The sequence below is a fragment of the Armigeres subalbatus genome, chromosome 2 (assembly GCF_024139115.2).
Source record: "Armigeres subalbatus isolate Guangzhou_Male chromosome 2, GZ_Asu_2, whole genome shotgun sequence".
Lineage (NCBI taxonomy): Eukaryota > Metazoa > Arthropoda > Insecta > Diptera > Culicidae > Armigeres > Armigeres subalbatus.
Genome location: NC_085140.1, coordinates 223,728,331 through 223,742,452, shown reverse-complemented (window position 1 = coordinate 223,742,452; position 14,122 = coordinate 223,728,331).

Sequence of the window (14,122 nt, the reverse complement as noted above, 5' to 3'; positions counted from 1 at the left end):
TTATAGACAATTCTGAAGGAAGGGTCAAAAAGGGTTACGAAGGAGTGGGGGTTGGTAGGGGGGGCTTGGAAATCGCAAATTTTAGCGTAAAGTTCTTTATGATCCTTCCCAAACACAATTGAGAATATTTAGCCCAGTGTTGAGAAATATCATTTCAATGTCATAGGATTAGATTGCTAGTAACTTTATTTCAATTTGTTTTACAATTTTACATGGGACTAGCTTTTAAGTAACTTTATTCCAAAGATTTAATGATGAAGGTAAAACGCTGTGAAGAAAACTCTTTGAAACAAGAGAAATAAGTACATTTCTATACATTTGTCGATGCATTTACAATGAAGCTTATATACGCAAAATTTCTAGAGGAACTTTAGTTGGAATTTTCTGTCGAAATTCTATGAAGAAGTTTCCAAGATATTCCTGAGGCAATCTCCCGAGAAGCTCCTGGGTGAATTCCAGGAGCAATTCCATGGGGAGTGTGGGCAGGAGGAATCTGAAAGAATTTTCGGTAGAATTCCCAAAATACCTGATAAAATTTCCGAAAGAATCCTTGGGTCATTTTTATAGAGAGTTTTTGAAAGAATTTTTGTGGTGACATTCCAAAGGAATTTTTAGAAGGAATTTCGAAAGAATCCTTTGAAACATTCCTAGAGAAAATCCTGAAGGGATTCATTAAAAAGGTATTTCTGAATGTATTGCTGGAGGAATTCTTGAAGCAAATTCCAAAGAAATTCTTGAAGGATATCCGGATCTTGTACGATTGAAACAACTATTTGATTTCGATTGTTGCATCCAACAACGCGAACATTGTTGTTTTAATCCCCAAAGTTGTTGTTTCAACACTGATTCACTGCTTTATTCAATCCAATATTATTGTTGTTTCAATCCTACATCGCATGATTGAAACAACATTAGTATCGTTTTTTCGATAATCATTTCATAATATAGAAAAACTGCACAAACTAATCAACATAAATCATCCGACCTATACACGAGCAGTGGGTATGGAGCAGTGGTAAGGTGGATGACTCTCACTCACCGTGTCACTAATTCGATTCTGTTTCTGTCACTTTTTACTCTTTTGTTGATGTCATCGTATAGCATGAGCATGAGCAGGATAACCGTACAATTCGTAGTTGCTACTCCGTGATTGACTAGAACTTGCGAAATTGCACAGGGAACCAATTGAATGGAGCTTGGGTTTTTAGCTATCATTCTCAATGTGCAAATTTCGGAAATTCAATGCATTTTACTAAGTCAATTACGGCGCCGGCCACGTCCTTACGGTCATCAAGGGAAGGAAGGATTATTAGTTCAACTTTCGTTGCTACTAGAAACCGAGTATACCTCTGCATCTCCACGATAGTCTTAGGATAGGATATTGTGTTAGTATGAAGGGATATATTATCTGGATTCACTTTGGTAAGTGATGCGATCTATGGGATAGGAATATATGAATGAGAATTAGAAGTACTAGAGTAATGAGAAAGTATTAAAGTGAATTCTAATGGGATTCATTTTTTACAATTAGAATTTGAATGCTATTGGATTCTAATACCACGCACACGTCTGCCACATCGCTACCCGCACATTAACCTCACACATTCTTACTTGTATAAGGCCTGCACGAGCATAGCGACCGTATATAGCAGTCGTATGCGGGTACAAATGAATACCACTCTATTTTTACATTTTATTTACTGCTACTAAGTAACAGGCAGCTTTTTATAACAATTCTATATTTAGAATCATACTTGCTAGCAATGAGAATTTGATTTGCAAAGAGATTGAGTTATATGATTAACGAAATTATCTAATAGGAAATTGGAAAGGGCCAGGGATCAAACCCTTAATCTCCTGCTTATGAGGCAGAAGCAGTGACACAAGGCCACCAAGCACCCTCTCTTTTGTTGATGTCATCGTATAGTCGATAAAGTAAAGTAGTTTCGTAGCATTTTCGAAAGTTAAAACAACCATGGATATTGTTGTTTTCTGATGTATTATTTGACAGTGACAGCTGAAAAGAATGGCTGAAACAAATATATACGAGAATTGAAACAACTATCGCGTATGGTTGAATCAATCCTATTTGTGGTTGTATCAACCAAAAATACTGTTATTTATAAATCCATGCAAAAATATTGTTGATTTGAAGCAGAATACGGTTGATTCTACCACATTTTTTTCTCCGTGGATTAGTTTTGGATGAAGTTTCGGAGTCATTAATGGAAGAACTGCTGGAGTTTTTTTTTTTGGAAGAAGTCCATTCACAAATTCACGAATTAATAACTTGACCAATTATCCCGAGAATATGTAAATCAAATATTCTTTATATTATAAGGACTGTTAATTAAAGTGAGTGGACACCTTTTTATGAATGGTTCAAGGTTAAAACTTAACGAAAAATTGGTAATTTTCGCTCTGTGTGTAAATACATTGTTTACTTTTGCAACACACCTGAACAATTTAGAAAAACCTTAGAAATTCCGAACGATGGGTCGGATCAGTTTATCAACTCGCAGATTATTTCTGCACAAATGGTACAGTACATTTTGATGGACGACGAGATATACGTCAAATTGGACACCAATATACTTCCCGGGCCACAATTTTTCAACGCTGAACAGAGAACAGATGTGCCTGATGACGTGCGATATATTCGAACCAAAAAAATAGGGAAAAGGTTTTGGTATGGCAAGCAAATTGCTCCTGTGACTTGAAGAGTTCTCCGTATTTCAACGGTGAAAATTAAAGAAAAGAATGTATCAAAAAACGACTTCTAACCATCTGCCGAAAGCATACGGATTCTCTAGTGTTTTGGCCGGATCTGGCATCGGCCCACTACGCTTCTGCTACGTTGGAGATGCTGAAAAAGGAAAATATCGATTTTGTCGAAAAATGTACAAATTCACCAAAATGCCCTGAGCTGAGTCCTATCGAAAAATACTGGGCAAAAATTAGGCGGTATCTTAAGGAAGATGGAAGAGAAGCCAGCTCTGTTGACAGCTTCAATAAAATTTGGTCTGCGGCACAACGAAAGTGCCGTTACGGAAGAAGTTGTGCAGAATCTTATGGAAGGTGTCAAGAAAAAAAGCCGAGCATTCTCCAGAAATGAGAAGTAAATATTCAAAATCACGTGAATTTGTTCATATGTATGTTGATTGTCATTTATATAAAGCAACCTTATGAATTTGTTCGAAAATAAACCTGTTCCTTTGAAAAACAGGTGTCCACTTTCTTTAATGAACAGTCCTTATTCTTTTACAAAATACATTGCTAGAGACGGTTCATGCATGTATTAATTAATATCGGTACAATTGCAATTAGTTGTAGACGAGTTCGTTTTTGAAACGTATATCAACGATTCATGGCGATTCATATCATTATTCTTTTTCAGAAATGAATTAGTGTAAATGAATATCGAGTAAATTATTTTATTCTGTTTTGAAGATGATTGGTTAAAAATAATAAATAATCAAGCAATAGGCCATTTTTGGAAGCAAATTCGATTAGCTAATCGAAATTGTATTATTAACTGATAGGACGCATAAACCTTTCGTTTTCACATTTCGCAACTGTCTCTCATTTGACAAATAGAAAGTAATTTTGGTTTTACAAAAAAGGATTATATTCCATCAATGATATTTCCATCAGCTGATCAAAATGCGAAACCATTTTCTATCTTCGCTGTCCCTATCGAAGTTCGGCACAGCCATAAATAATTCATACCATGCTTCGATTTTTTTTTTCAACAGTGAATTATATTTGCGGTACTTGAATGAAATTTACCTAGTATTTTTTATAACTTTTTGCCTTTCTCGTATACTAAGTATACGCAAAGGCTATATGATCACTCCAAAACCAAACTTTTGATAGAAGTCTCGGAGACCCATAGTGTTATATACCAATCGACTCAGCTCGACGAATTGAGGTGATGTCTGTTTGTGTGTTTTTTTTTCTTCCTAAGCAATTGAGGGGGAATCTGCTCAACAGACATCCTGGGTTGTCCAGGAAGTGCGGGGTTAGGGACCACCTCTAACAGCAAACGAGGGAGGCAGGACTACATCCCCGACCCGCTAAACCGTTTCCATTGCCGCCAAGCCCATAGTCCCTTCGGTACAACCAGAAAGTAATGCTTCAAAGGGGGACCAGTGCACAACGCACCCTCGAGGTTAGCTGCGTGTCCTTGCAGCACCGATCATCGTGACTCGCTTTTTTAGAAGAACACCATGGTATCGTACCAGCGCATTGCCGGCTTTCTACATGGCCTTACCACGCCCTATGTCCTCGGAAGGTGGGCAGGGTCGACTTCGCGCCTGCTTCCCTCTACACAACTGGTATCAAGAATGATGATGCCGCGTGCACCCCAAATTGACCTCTCTGCGACAGGGTCTATTCGCCAACACACAGAGGGACTTGCCGACGCGGTGCCTACGCCTGCCCCAGCCTTGAGGACCCCTTTCCGTCGCTTTCCGAAAGCGACGATACCATGTTGTTCTTCGCGCGGCCACTTGTTAGATAAAAGGATCGAGTTCGACCACAGAGCATGACCACCGGTATGACCCATGAAGCCGACTCCGATCCTTTGGACCACCTCTTATTTGCGCCTGAACTAGCCATCCTTGAGTCCACGCGCCACCTTCTGTGTAGCTCTGAGACGATTTGGGCGATAGCCGATAAAACTGCGTTCCAGCCAACTTCATCTTTACACATCGTCCGAACTAGGTTGTCCGGGGTAGTGTCCAGACCACATGTGGCAAGCATGTGGCCACGCATTGCGCGAAAACGTGAGCACACGAACAACACGTGTTCCGCCGTTTCCTCTAAACCTGCGCACACCAAACAATCGGGCGAGGTCGAGCAAGCCAGCTGCGTTACCTGCACTGTGATTTTGTAGCACGCTTAAACGCCGGGCACATCGAACCCCCCATGGGGTGTTTGCTGTTCACAGAGGGTACAACAAAATCTAATTATAGCGTTTTTGGTTGAAAACTGCTAAGGCTTTTCTAAAACCGAAAATTTCTTGGTATGTCCCAAATCCGTTTACAAAATTCAGCAGTCTCTGAGCCATGAATAAAATTAAGGTCCAAAAAATACGCGAAAACTTCTACGTAGGGTTATGCGGAGTTCTAAAGAAATATTTATATCACATACAGTGATCGTTCGCTAATTGGGGCACGACCTCACCCCAACCTCACCTCACCTCAGTTGAGGCGTTTTGACAAGCGTCAATGTTGTTTACTTTTTGCATTGAACAAAGGAATATTTTACGCGCCAGAAAATATCGATCATGCCAAACGCGGAAACAAAACGTCAACGCGTTTTTGACATCACATTCTGACGTTTAGCTGCTTTTTAATTGGGTTTCGCCCCAATTAGCGAACCCCCAGCTAAAAAGCGCCCCAACTAGAAAAAACCCAATTAGCGAACGTTCACTGTACTAACATAGCATCCGGGGTTGGTGCCGGTTATCACTCCGATGGTTCTCTTTCCAATAATCCCTCCTTCTCTCAGCGGTGTCAAAACTTCCCGCATCGGTTGCTTTTTCTTCCGAACAGTTATGTGTATACTAATGATGATAATTTATATATTGTTGTGATCTAATTGTCGCAAATGTTCTTTCTCATAACTCGGCTCAAAGTTAGGCCCTGTTAGTATCCAGAAAACAATCATTTAATAAACGCATTTTTCTAAATTGACAAAACAAAACCAAAATTAATTTCAATGCATGACAAATACTTTCCTAAATTAAAAAAAAATAACTTAAAGTATATTCGTATTTCAAATGCTCATAATTATGTACTGAATAATTGTTGATATGACAGAACACCATGGTAATTTTCACTGCTGTATTTGTTCATCAACCCATGGTAAAAATGAATTCGTATTATGTTTTATATAAATATGGCTAGTAGTCTGCACATAATTAGTGGCTTTGTGTTTTTAATTTAACCCTACAAAATAGTATTTTTGACCGCGAAGCTTCTCTCAGTGTACAGTGATCCAAGAATGACGAGGTTTGGTGTCCCCTTTATGGACCCGAGAAAATGACGCAAATGAAAAATGGAGAAAGCCCTTAGAATTCAGGGCTTCTACTGAATGGTAACACCTGAGGTTTACAGTTTTTACAATTTATTCTTGACGTCACATTAATGGGTACTTGTTTTCTTAGTTTGGTGAGGGCTCGGTGTTTTCTGACAGGTGTTCGAGGAATCTGGAGCAGTGGTCAATCAGACTTGATTTGGCCGGCTTGACGTAGGCCGTAGGGGATATCTGGTCCCGAAGCTTTTCACGGGCCGAACAAATGCGGGCCCTGGAGAGGCTGATGTAGCTCCTTCGCGTCGGAGATGGCGGCCGTTCTTTGGCCCACGATGACGCTGCGTTTATTTAGTACTTTTGAACATGAATTATGATTCATGTTTTTACGTTCGCCCATCCTATTGCATTTAGCACCCCTTATGCAAGTTCATCGTTAACACCGCGAAATCGGACGACTGCGGTGCGCCGGGCACGTAGCCAGAATGTCGGGCAGTAACCCGGTGAAAATGGTTCTCGACAACTATCCGACGAGCAAAAGAAGGCTAGGTGCGACGCGGGCAAGGTGGATCGATCAGGTAGAAGATGACTTGCGAACCTTCCGTAGACAGCGTGGTTGGCAACGTGGACCGAGCCGAATGCAGAAGACTCTTATATACCGCACGGCGCACAGGCCACTTCGGCCTTAGTTTGATTAACTAAATAATAATAATGCAAGCTCAAATGGAACAGGGTGGTGCATATTTTGCAAGTTCATAATGGAACCAAACGGTTACACGATTCCCCCTTTTAGCCTTTTAGACGGCTACTTCGGGACGGCGTGCCCCAAGGCTTGCCACGTTATTACAGAATAGAAGGTAGATGAGGGATTAGCCCACCCGCCATTTCAAGGCGGTGCACAGTGTTTTCTAACCCAGAAATTCGTGATCGAAAATGTTTTGGCCTTAAAAAGTTGATTTTAGAGGCTAGGTGACTTCGGAGAAAAGTTTCAGTATGTTAAGCTCCATATCTTAGAAAACATTTTTTTTTCGAAAGTTATAGAAAAAGTTTCTACGAAAAATTTTGCTAGGAGAAAAGTCGGCTTTGGTAGGTTTTGTTCTATTATTGTCGACCAAATTTTATGAAATTTGGCCACAATATTCTTTGATATGCAAAGAATGTTTAGGCCAAATTTTAGCATAATCAGTCATAAAAAAAACCCTGACAATAATAGAACAAAACCTGCCAAAGCCGTCATTCCCCCTATATAAACATTATTTCTATCTGCTATAGAAGTCGAGATATGAGTGACTTTTTTACGATACTTTCGTCAATATATTTTTCAGATTTTTTAAATGTTTTACAAAAATGTCCGTTCCGATAAAAAACATGAACCTTTCAAAGACATTTTTTTATTTTTAATATTGACGAAGTTATTAACGATTTTCGGTTTAATAATGAGCATTTTGACATTAACTGCATACATTTAGGGGCAAAATGGGCAGAATTTATTTAGGTATAATGGAAAGTATAATTCATACACTAATGGTTGCATTGCAACATATATGTGACATAGCTTGACGTAAGTTCCGTATGAACATCTTTTTCTTCTTCTTGTTGTTATATATAAAAATGAATTGGTTTATTATTTACTCAGACTAAGGCCGAAGTGGCCTGTGCGGTATATAAGAGTCTTCTCCATTCGGCTCGGTCCATGGCTACACGTCGCCAACCACGCAGTCTACGGAGGGTCCGCAAGTCATCTTCCACCTGATCGATCCACCTTGCCCGCTGCGCACCTCGCCTTCTTGTGCCCGTCGGATCGTTGTCGAGAACCATTTTCACCGGGTTACTGTCCGACATTCTGGCTACGTGCCCGGCCCATCGCAGTCGTCCGATTTTCACGGTGTGAACGATGGATGGTTCTCCCAACAGCTGATGCAATTCGTGGTTCATTCGCCTCCTCCACGTACCGTCCGCCATCTGCACCCCACCATAGATGGTACGCAGCACTTTCCTTTCGAAAACTCCAAGTGCGCGTTGGTCCTCCACGAGCATCGTCCAGGTCTCGTGTCCGTAGAGAACTACCGGTCTAATGAGCGTTTTGTAGATAGTCAGTTTGGTACGGCGGCGAACTCTATTCGATCGGAGCGTCTTGCGGAGTCCAAAGTACGTACGATTTCCAGCCACTATGCGTCTCCGAATTTCTCTGCTGGTGTCATTTTCGGCAGTCACCAGTGAGCCCAAGTACACAAATTCTTCTACCACCTCGATTTCGTCACCACCGATGCAAACTCGCGGTGGGTGTCTCACATTGTCTTCTCTTGAACCTCTGCCTATCATGTACTTCGTCTTCGACGTGTTGATGACTAGTCCGATCCGCTTAGCTTCCCTCTTCAGTCTGATGTAGGCTTCCTCCATCTTCTCAAAGTTACGTGCCATAATATCTATGTCGTCGGCGAAACCAAATAGCTGGACGGACTTATTGAAAATTGTACCACTCGTGTTAATCCCTGCTCTTCGTATTACCCCTTCCAAAGCGATGTTGAATAGCAAACACGAAAGACCATCACCTTGCCGTAACCCTCTGCGGGTTTCGAAGGGACTCGAGAATGCCCCTGAAACTCGAACTACGCACATCACCAGATCCATCGTCGCTTTGATCAACCGTGTCAGTTTATCCGGAAAACCGTGTTCGTGCATTAGCTGCCATAGCTGGTCCCGATCGATTGTATCATATGCGGCTTTGAAGTCGATGAATAGATGATGTGTGGGCACGTTGTATTCGCGGCATTTCTGCAGTACTTGGCGAATGGCGAACACCTGGTCCGTGGTGGAGCGTTCGCCCATAAAACCCGCCTGGTACTGCCCCACGAACTCCCTTACAGTTGGTGCTAGTCGACGGCATAAAATTTGGGAGAGTACCTTGTAGGCGGCGTTCAGCAATGTGATTGCGCGGTAGTTGCTACAATCCAGCTTATCGCCCTTTTGTAGATGGGACACACGACACCTTCCATCCACTCCTGCGGCAAAACTTCCTCCTCCCAAATCTTGGTAATGACCCAGTGCAGCGCTCTAGCCAGTGCCTCACCACCGTGTTTAAATAGCTCTCCTGGTAGTTGGTCAACCCCAGGGGCTTTGTTGTTCTTCAGCCGGCCAATCTCCTCCTGGATTTCCTGGAGATCCGGAGCCGGTAGAATTATGTCCTGCGCGCGTTCTCCCAGGTCCATCACCATACCGCCATCTTCGTCTGCCACATCGCCATTCAGGTGTTCTTCGTAGTGCTGCCGCCACCTTTGGATCACCTCACGCTCGTTCGTAAGAAGGTTCCCGTTTATGTCCTTACACATATCAGCTAAAATGAATTGGTCCTGTAGTTTAAAACCGTAAAAAAATGAAGATTTTTTTTTCTTTAAATAATCTGTTTTTATTTTTATTTTTATTTTGATCCATTCGGAATGCGATAACTATTATACGGTTGAAAACCAATAACAATACAGAAGTAAGTCGAAAATTTTATTATTTTTTTATATACTTATATAAATATTTCAAAATTGATTTTCTTGCTCTGGGAAAACTGGTTGACCTGCTGTGGCTCCTCGTTGGTGTTGAATCGAATCGGAGCATACTAACTTGGTGCATTTTCTTATTTATTCCATGTTCTCCTCCCGCTGCTGCAGCATTTGTTTTTCATAAAAACAACGACGAATCCTCAGTATCAGTCCCCTCGGAATATCCTTTACGACGTACGTACTTCAAGGCGGCTCCTGTTATTGGTAGGCATCAGCACCGAATCGATCATATTTTCCGGCAGCAATCCTTTGGATTTCTTGGTGATCTGTGTAGATGATGAGAATCTTATTCATTAGTTGCAGATTTCGGAAGATGAAAGCACTTACCTGTCCTAGAACAAACTCTTCGGCACCAGTTCGTTAATGCTGGTTGGTGTGGTTCAGCATTTCTTAACATAATAAATACAATCACCTACATTTTAATCACACTTGTTCGAATTTTATTCTATCTGTTCGGAATACGATTTCCATCATAGTTTCGAAAACCAACGAGAGACGGGTTTTCTAATCAAATAATAGTTGAAGTTATGAAAACTGTTTTTCGAAATGGATTTCGATCCGTTGACGGAAATCGGATTCCGGACGGATATGCAATCATCATTATCATTTAAATATGAAAGAAAACACGAAATTCACTTGTTATAACAAACGAAATTCAACACGAATACATTTCGATATCACATATCTAACAAGTGACTCTGACAAGTCAAGCAACAGAATTCTATTTGTTTTACACGTTAATATCGTGTGGTTTGTTTATAAACAAATGCAGAGTTTTGAATGAGCGATGTCATATGTTTTACACGTGATATTGATTTGCTTTGACAACATGCGCAGATTCATGTGTAGAACACACGGTCTTCTCGTGTATTTTTTTTATAGCGTAGGGCCGCTAATTTTCATCATCATCGTGAACGACTTATGCTGTAAACTTCGATCTCATCGCCTCATGTACGCCGACGATTTGAAAATATTTCGAATTATTCGATCATTGACCGATTGTCTTGCGCTGCAACAAGATCTAGATGTTATAGCCAACTGGTGTTGTTTAAATGGTGTGAAGATAAATGCGTCGAAATGCAATTCAATAAGTTTTACCAAATGCAGAACGCAGATAAACTTTCGTTACTCGGCATGAAGAAACGAACTGAAAAGTGTGAGCTCCATAAAAGACCTGGGAGTTACGTTTGACCGCAAGCTGAATTTTAATGAGCATATTGCAACTACTACTGCCAAGGCTTTCGCCGTACTAGGCTTCATGCGCCGGAACGCTGCTGATTTTGATGACGTTTACTCCCTGAAAAGCCTGTATTGCTGCCTCGTGCGAAGCATACTCGAGTATGCTGTGCAGGTGTGGGCGCCCTATCACGAAATACAGATGACGCGAATCGAAAGGGTCCAACGCAGTTTTGTTCGTTTTGCTCTCAGGCGATTGCCGTGGGATAATCCTTTGAGGTTACCGCACTACGAAGAGCGATGCCAACTGATTCGACTCGAAACCCTTCGACAACGACGTGGAGATTTGTAGAACATTATAAACAACCACGTGGACTGCCCTGAGCTCTTGCAGCAAGTTAACTTTCATGTCCCAGCCCGTCGCTCCCGCCAACGTTAGCTCTTCCAGTCAGTCCGACACTCCACAATGTTTGGGCAAAACCACCCGCTGGAACGTTGCTTCAACCTCCTCAACGACATTGATTGGTTCGATTTTAATTGTAGCAGAACGATATTCAAAACTAGATTAAGACAAATTTTAAGTTAGCATATAAGTTTTAAACCAGTCTGTACAGTTAACACTGAAGATGAAGATAAATAAATAAATAAAAAGTTATACTTTCAATGTGCTAATTGAAATTCTGCCCCATTTTGCCCCTAAATGTATGCAGTTCGTCAATATTGAAAATTTTAAAAAATGTCTTCGAAAGGTTCATGTTTTTTATCGCGACGGAGATCTTTGTAGAACATTTGAAAAATATAAAAAATATATTGACGAAAGTATCGTGAAAAAGCTCATTTTTGGTGGTCGTTCATGAATAACGACTCATAACTCGACTTCTATAGCAGATAGAAATAAAGTTTATATGGCAAAATTTTTCGTAGAAACTTTTTCTTCAACTTTCTCGAAGACACCAATGATGTATCTTCATAATTGGAGGAAAAACAATTTCCATCTTTCTTTAGGGGGATTAGTCAAAAAACATTGTTATTTTTTTTACAAAAAATGAAGCTTAACATACTGAAACTTTTCTCCGAAGTCACTGAGCCTCTAAAATCAACTTTTCAAGGCCAAAACATTTTCTATCACGAATTCCTGGGTTAGAAAACACTGTGCGGACTCATTGCGCATCTCGATTCGACAGCGTTTTCCTACGGAAGCTTAGGGTATCCAATCATGGTTTGAACTAGTGAAAAGCGTATCATGGTATGAACCATTTCGAAATCAGTAGAAATTACCATCTTATTGGCAGGAAATGAACCTAAAACAGTATGAATGGAATATACTGGAAGGTACTGGTATACTGGAAGTGATAGATTTTATTTAAACATTCGTACATATTGTTTAAGTCCTAATAAAATAAAGCGATTTAAAAACGTTCTGAATTTGCATCAGTGGAGTGACATCGATATATCAAAAGAACGGCATTTTCATCTGTAATCGATTGACGTCATCATACAATTGAGAAACAGTTTTAAATAGTTAAAATAGTAACATTTATACAAGGTAAAAAGTGATCATGATTTGAACTAAATTCGTACCATGGTTTGAACCAGAGTGTATGTAATTAAGAGTGGCGACACTGTCAGAATTGGAACAAAATTCATCTGTCATTCCCATACAAAATCGCGTTCCAAACGAGCAGGAGAACTGCGGCACATGTCGCCAAATGCGGCACATGTCGCCACTCTTAATAATTTAGACGATTTTCACACGTTTCGAGTTACTAATCGAATGCGAGAAGATGAATAGTAAAACAAATTTGCTTTTCTACACATTTCCTCAGCATTTCATGCATGTGATTAGTATTATATTTAGGAGCTGCTGGCTGCTGCAGTAGTTCAAACCATGAACAGTGTAGTTCAAACCGTAGTACGAATCAAAGTTATGTAATTATTAAGTTTTTTCAATGAAACTAAGCATAAATATGTGCACCCAGCATGTTTTTAGAAAGATAACACAGGGGAACAAAATTTAACATTTTGCAGGTCCTCAGAACCAATTGATGTGTCTTCAGTAGATTTTGGCTCGCTGAATCCGATTCTGTCCTCAGATATGCTCTAACACGTCCAAATTTTGAGATATAGCTAGATTAATACCGCTAATTTGAAGAAATTGGCATTTTTCGAAGGACTCTCATGTAGTATATAAACATAATTTTAGGTCAATCAATACCCGAAACGGTATAAGCTCATCTGATCTAATGAATTTTCATCAGATTTGCACGTTACAATGAATCGACTGCTTTGAGCGTGCTTACAGCGGCACACTAGGAGTTAACTTTCTGAAATCAGTATGGCGAAAGGCATCTGTTGGAAATCTTCCCGTTTGCACCCGCGGAAACTTATTCGGAACGCGAATTGAAGCAGTTTGTGATACGGTCACTAGCGAAATTTATTTCCACCGAAAAACACTTAATTGTGGACTGTAAATAACTTTATTGATCTACGAGGTCGTACGGTCGACCGATAGCAACACCGGCGGCGGTTGGGAGATAACTAACTATCGCTACCTATCAGTGATGCTGCGAGAGCGCATCACTGATTGCCTATCTCTTGATTCGCACATATCAGCTGGTTTTCGCATTTTTGCACATCGCACGGCCGTCGCTACGCAGCTGAGTGCTTCACAGTGGCGTACCGTGTTTGTGCCCTTACTTGCTTTAACATTCCGGCCGCCTTGAGTTTACTCGAAATAATTAAAACTAATTTACATTATAAACAATTACATTACAAACAACAAGACCAACTCTCGACGACTTCAACCTCGATCACTTTCTTGTCCTTCCGTGAGGTGAGCTTGACCGTCCATCAAGTCAGGCTTCTGCTACTAATCTTCCTGTCCTTGTTCGCTGATCTCGATTGTTCCTGATGACTTCCGCCAGCACCGCTGTTTACGCACTTCAACTGCGCCGATGGAATCACTCCTCCGTGTCCTGTCGAAGAAGAAAACGACTTGATTCCGGAACACAAACTACAGATGAGGAACATAACTTGATTGTCGCCCCTGGCGATAACAGACGAAACTCTCTGCGCTTGACGCGTGTGCCGCAATGGTATGAGATACTTGGCGGAATTCGTGTTACAGTGAACCAGCTATCATCCAGGATTGCACCCGAGGTACTCCGAGGCGGACGTCGATCAGAGCTATCTGTGTCGAGTTGGTGATCCTGATGGAAGGGAAATCGATTGGCTTCCGAAATACTTCTTAATACTAACGAAACGTAACTTGGTATGCGGCCCCTGGCATATGCAACATGATATGTCGCTATCCGCCATTTTGCCCCACATGGGGCCATACTTAGCTAATTTGATCTGCA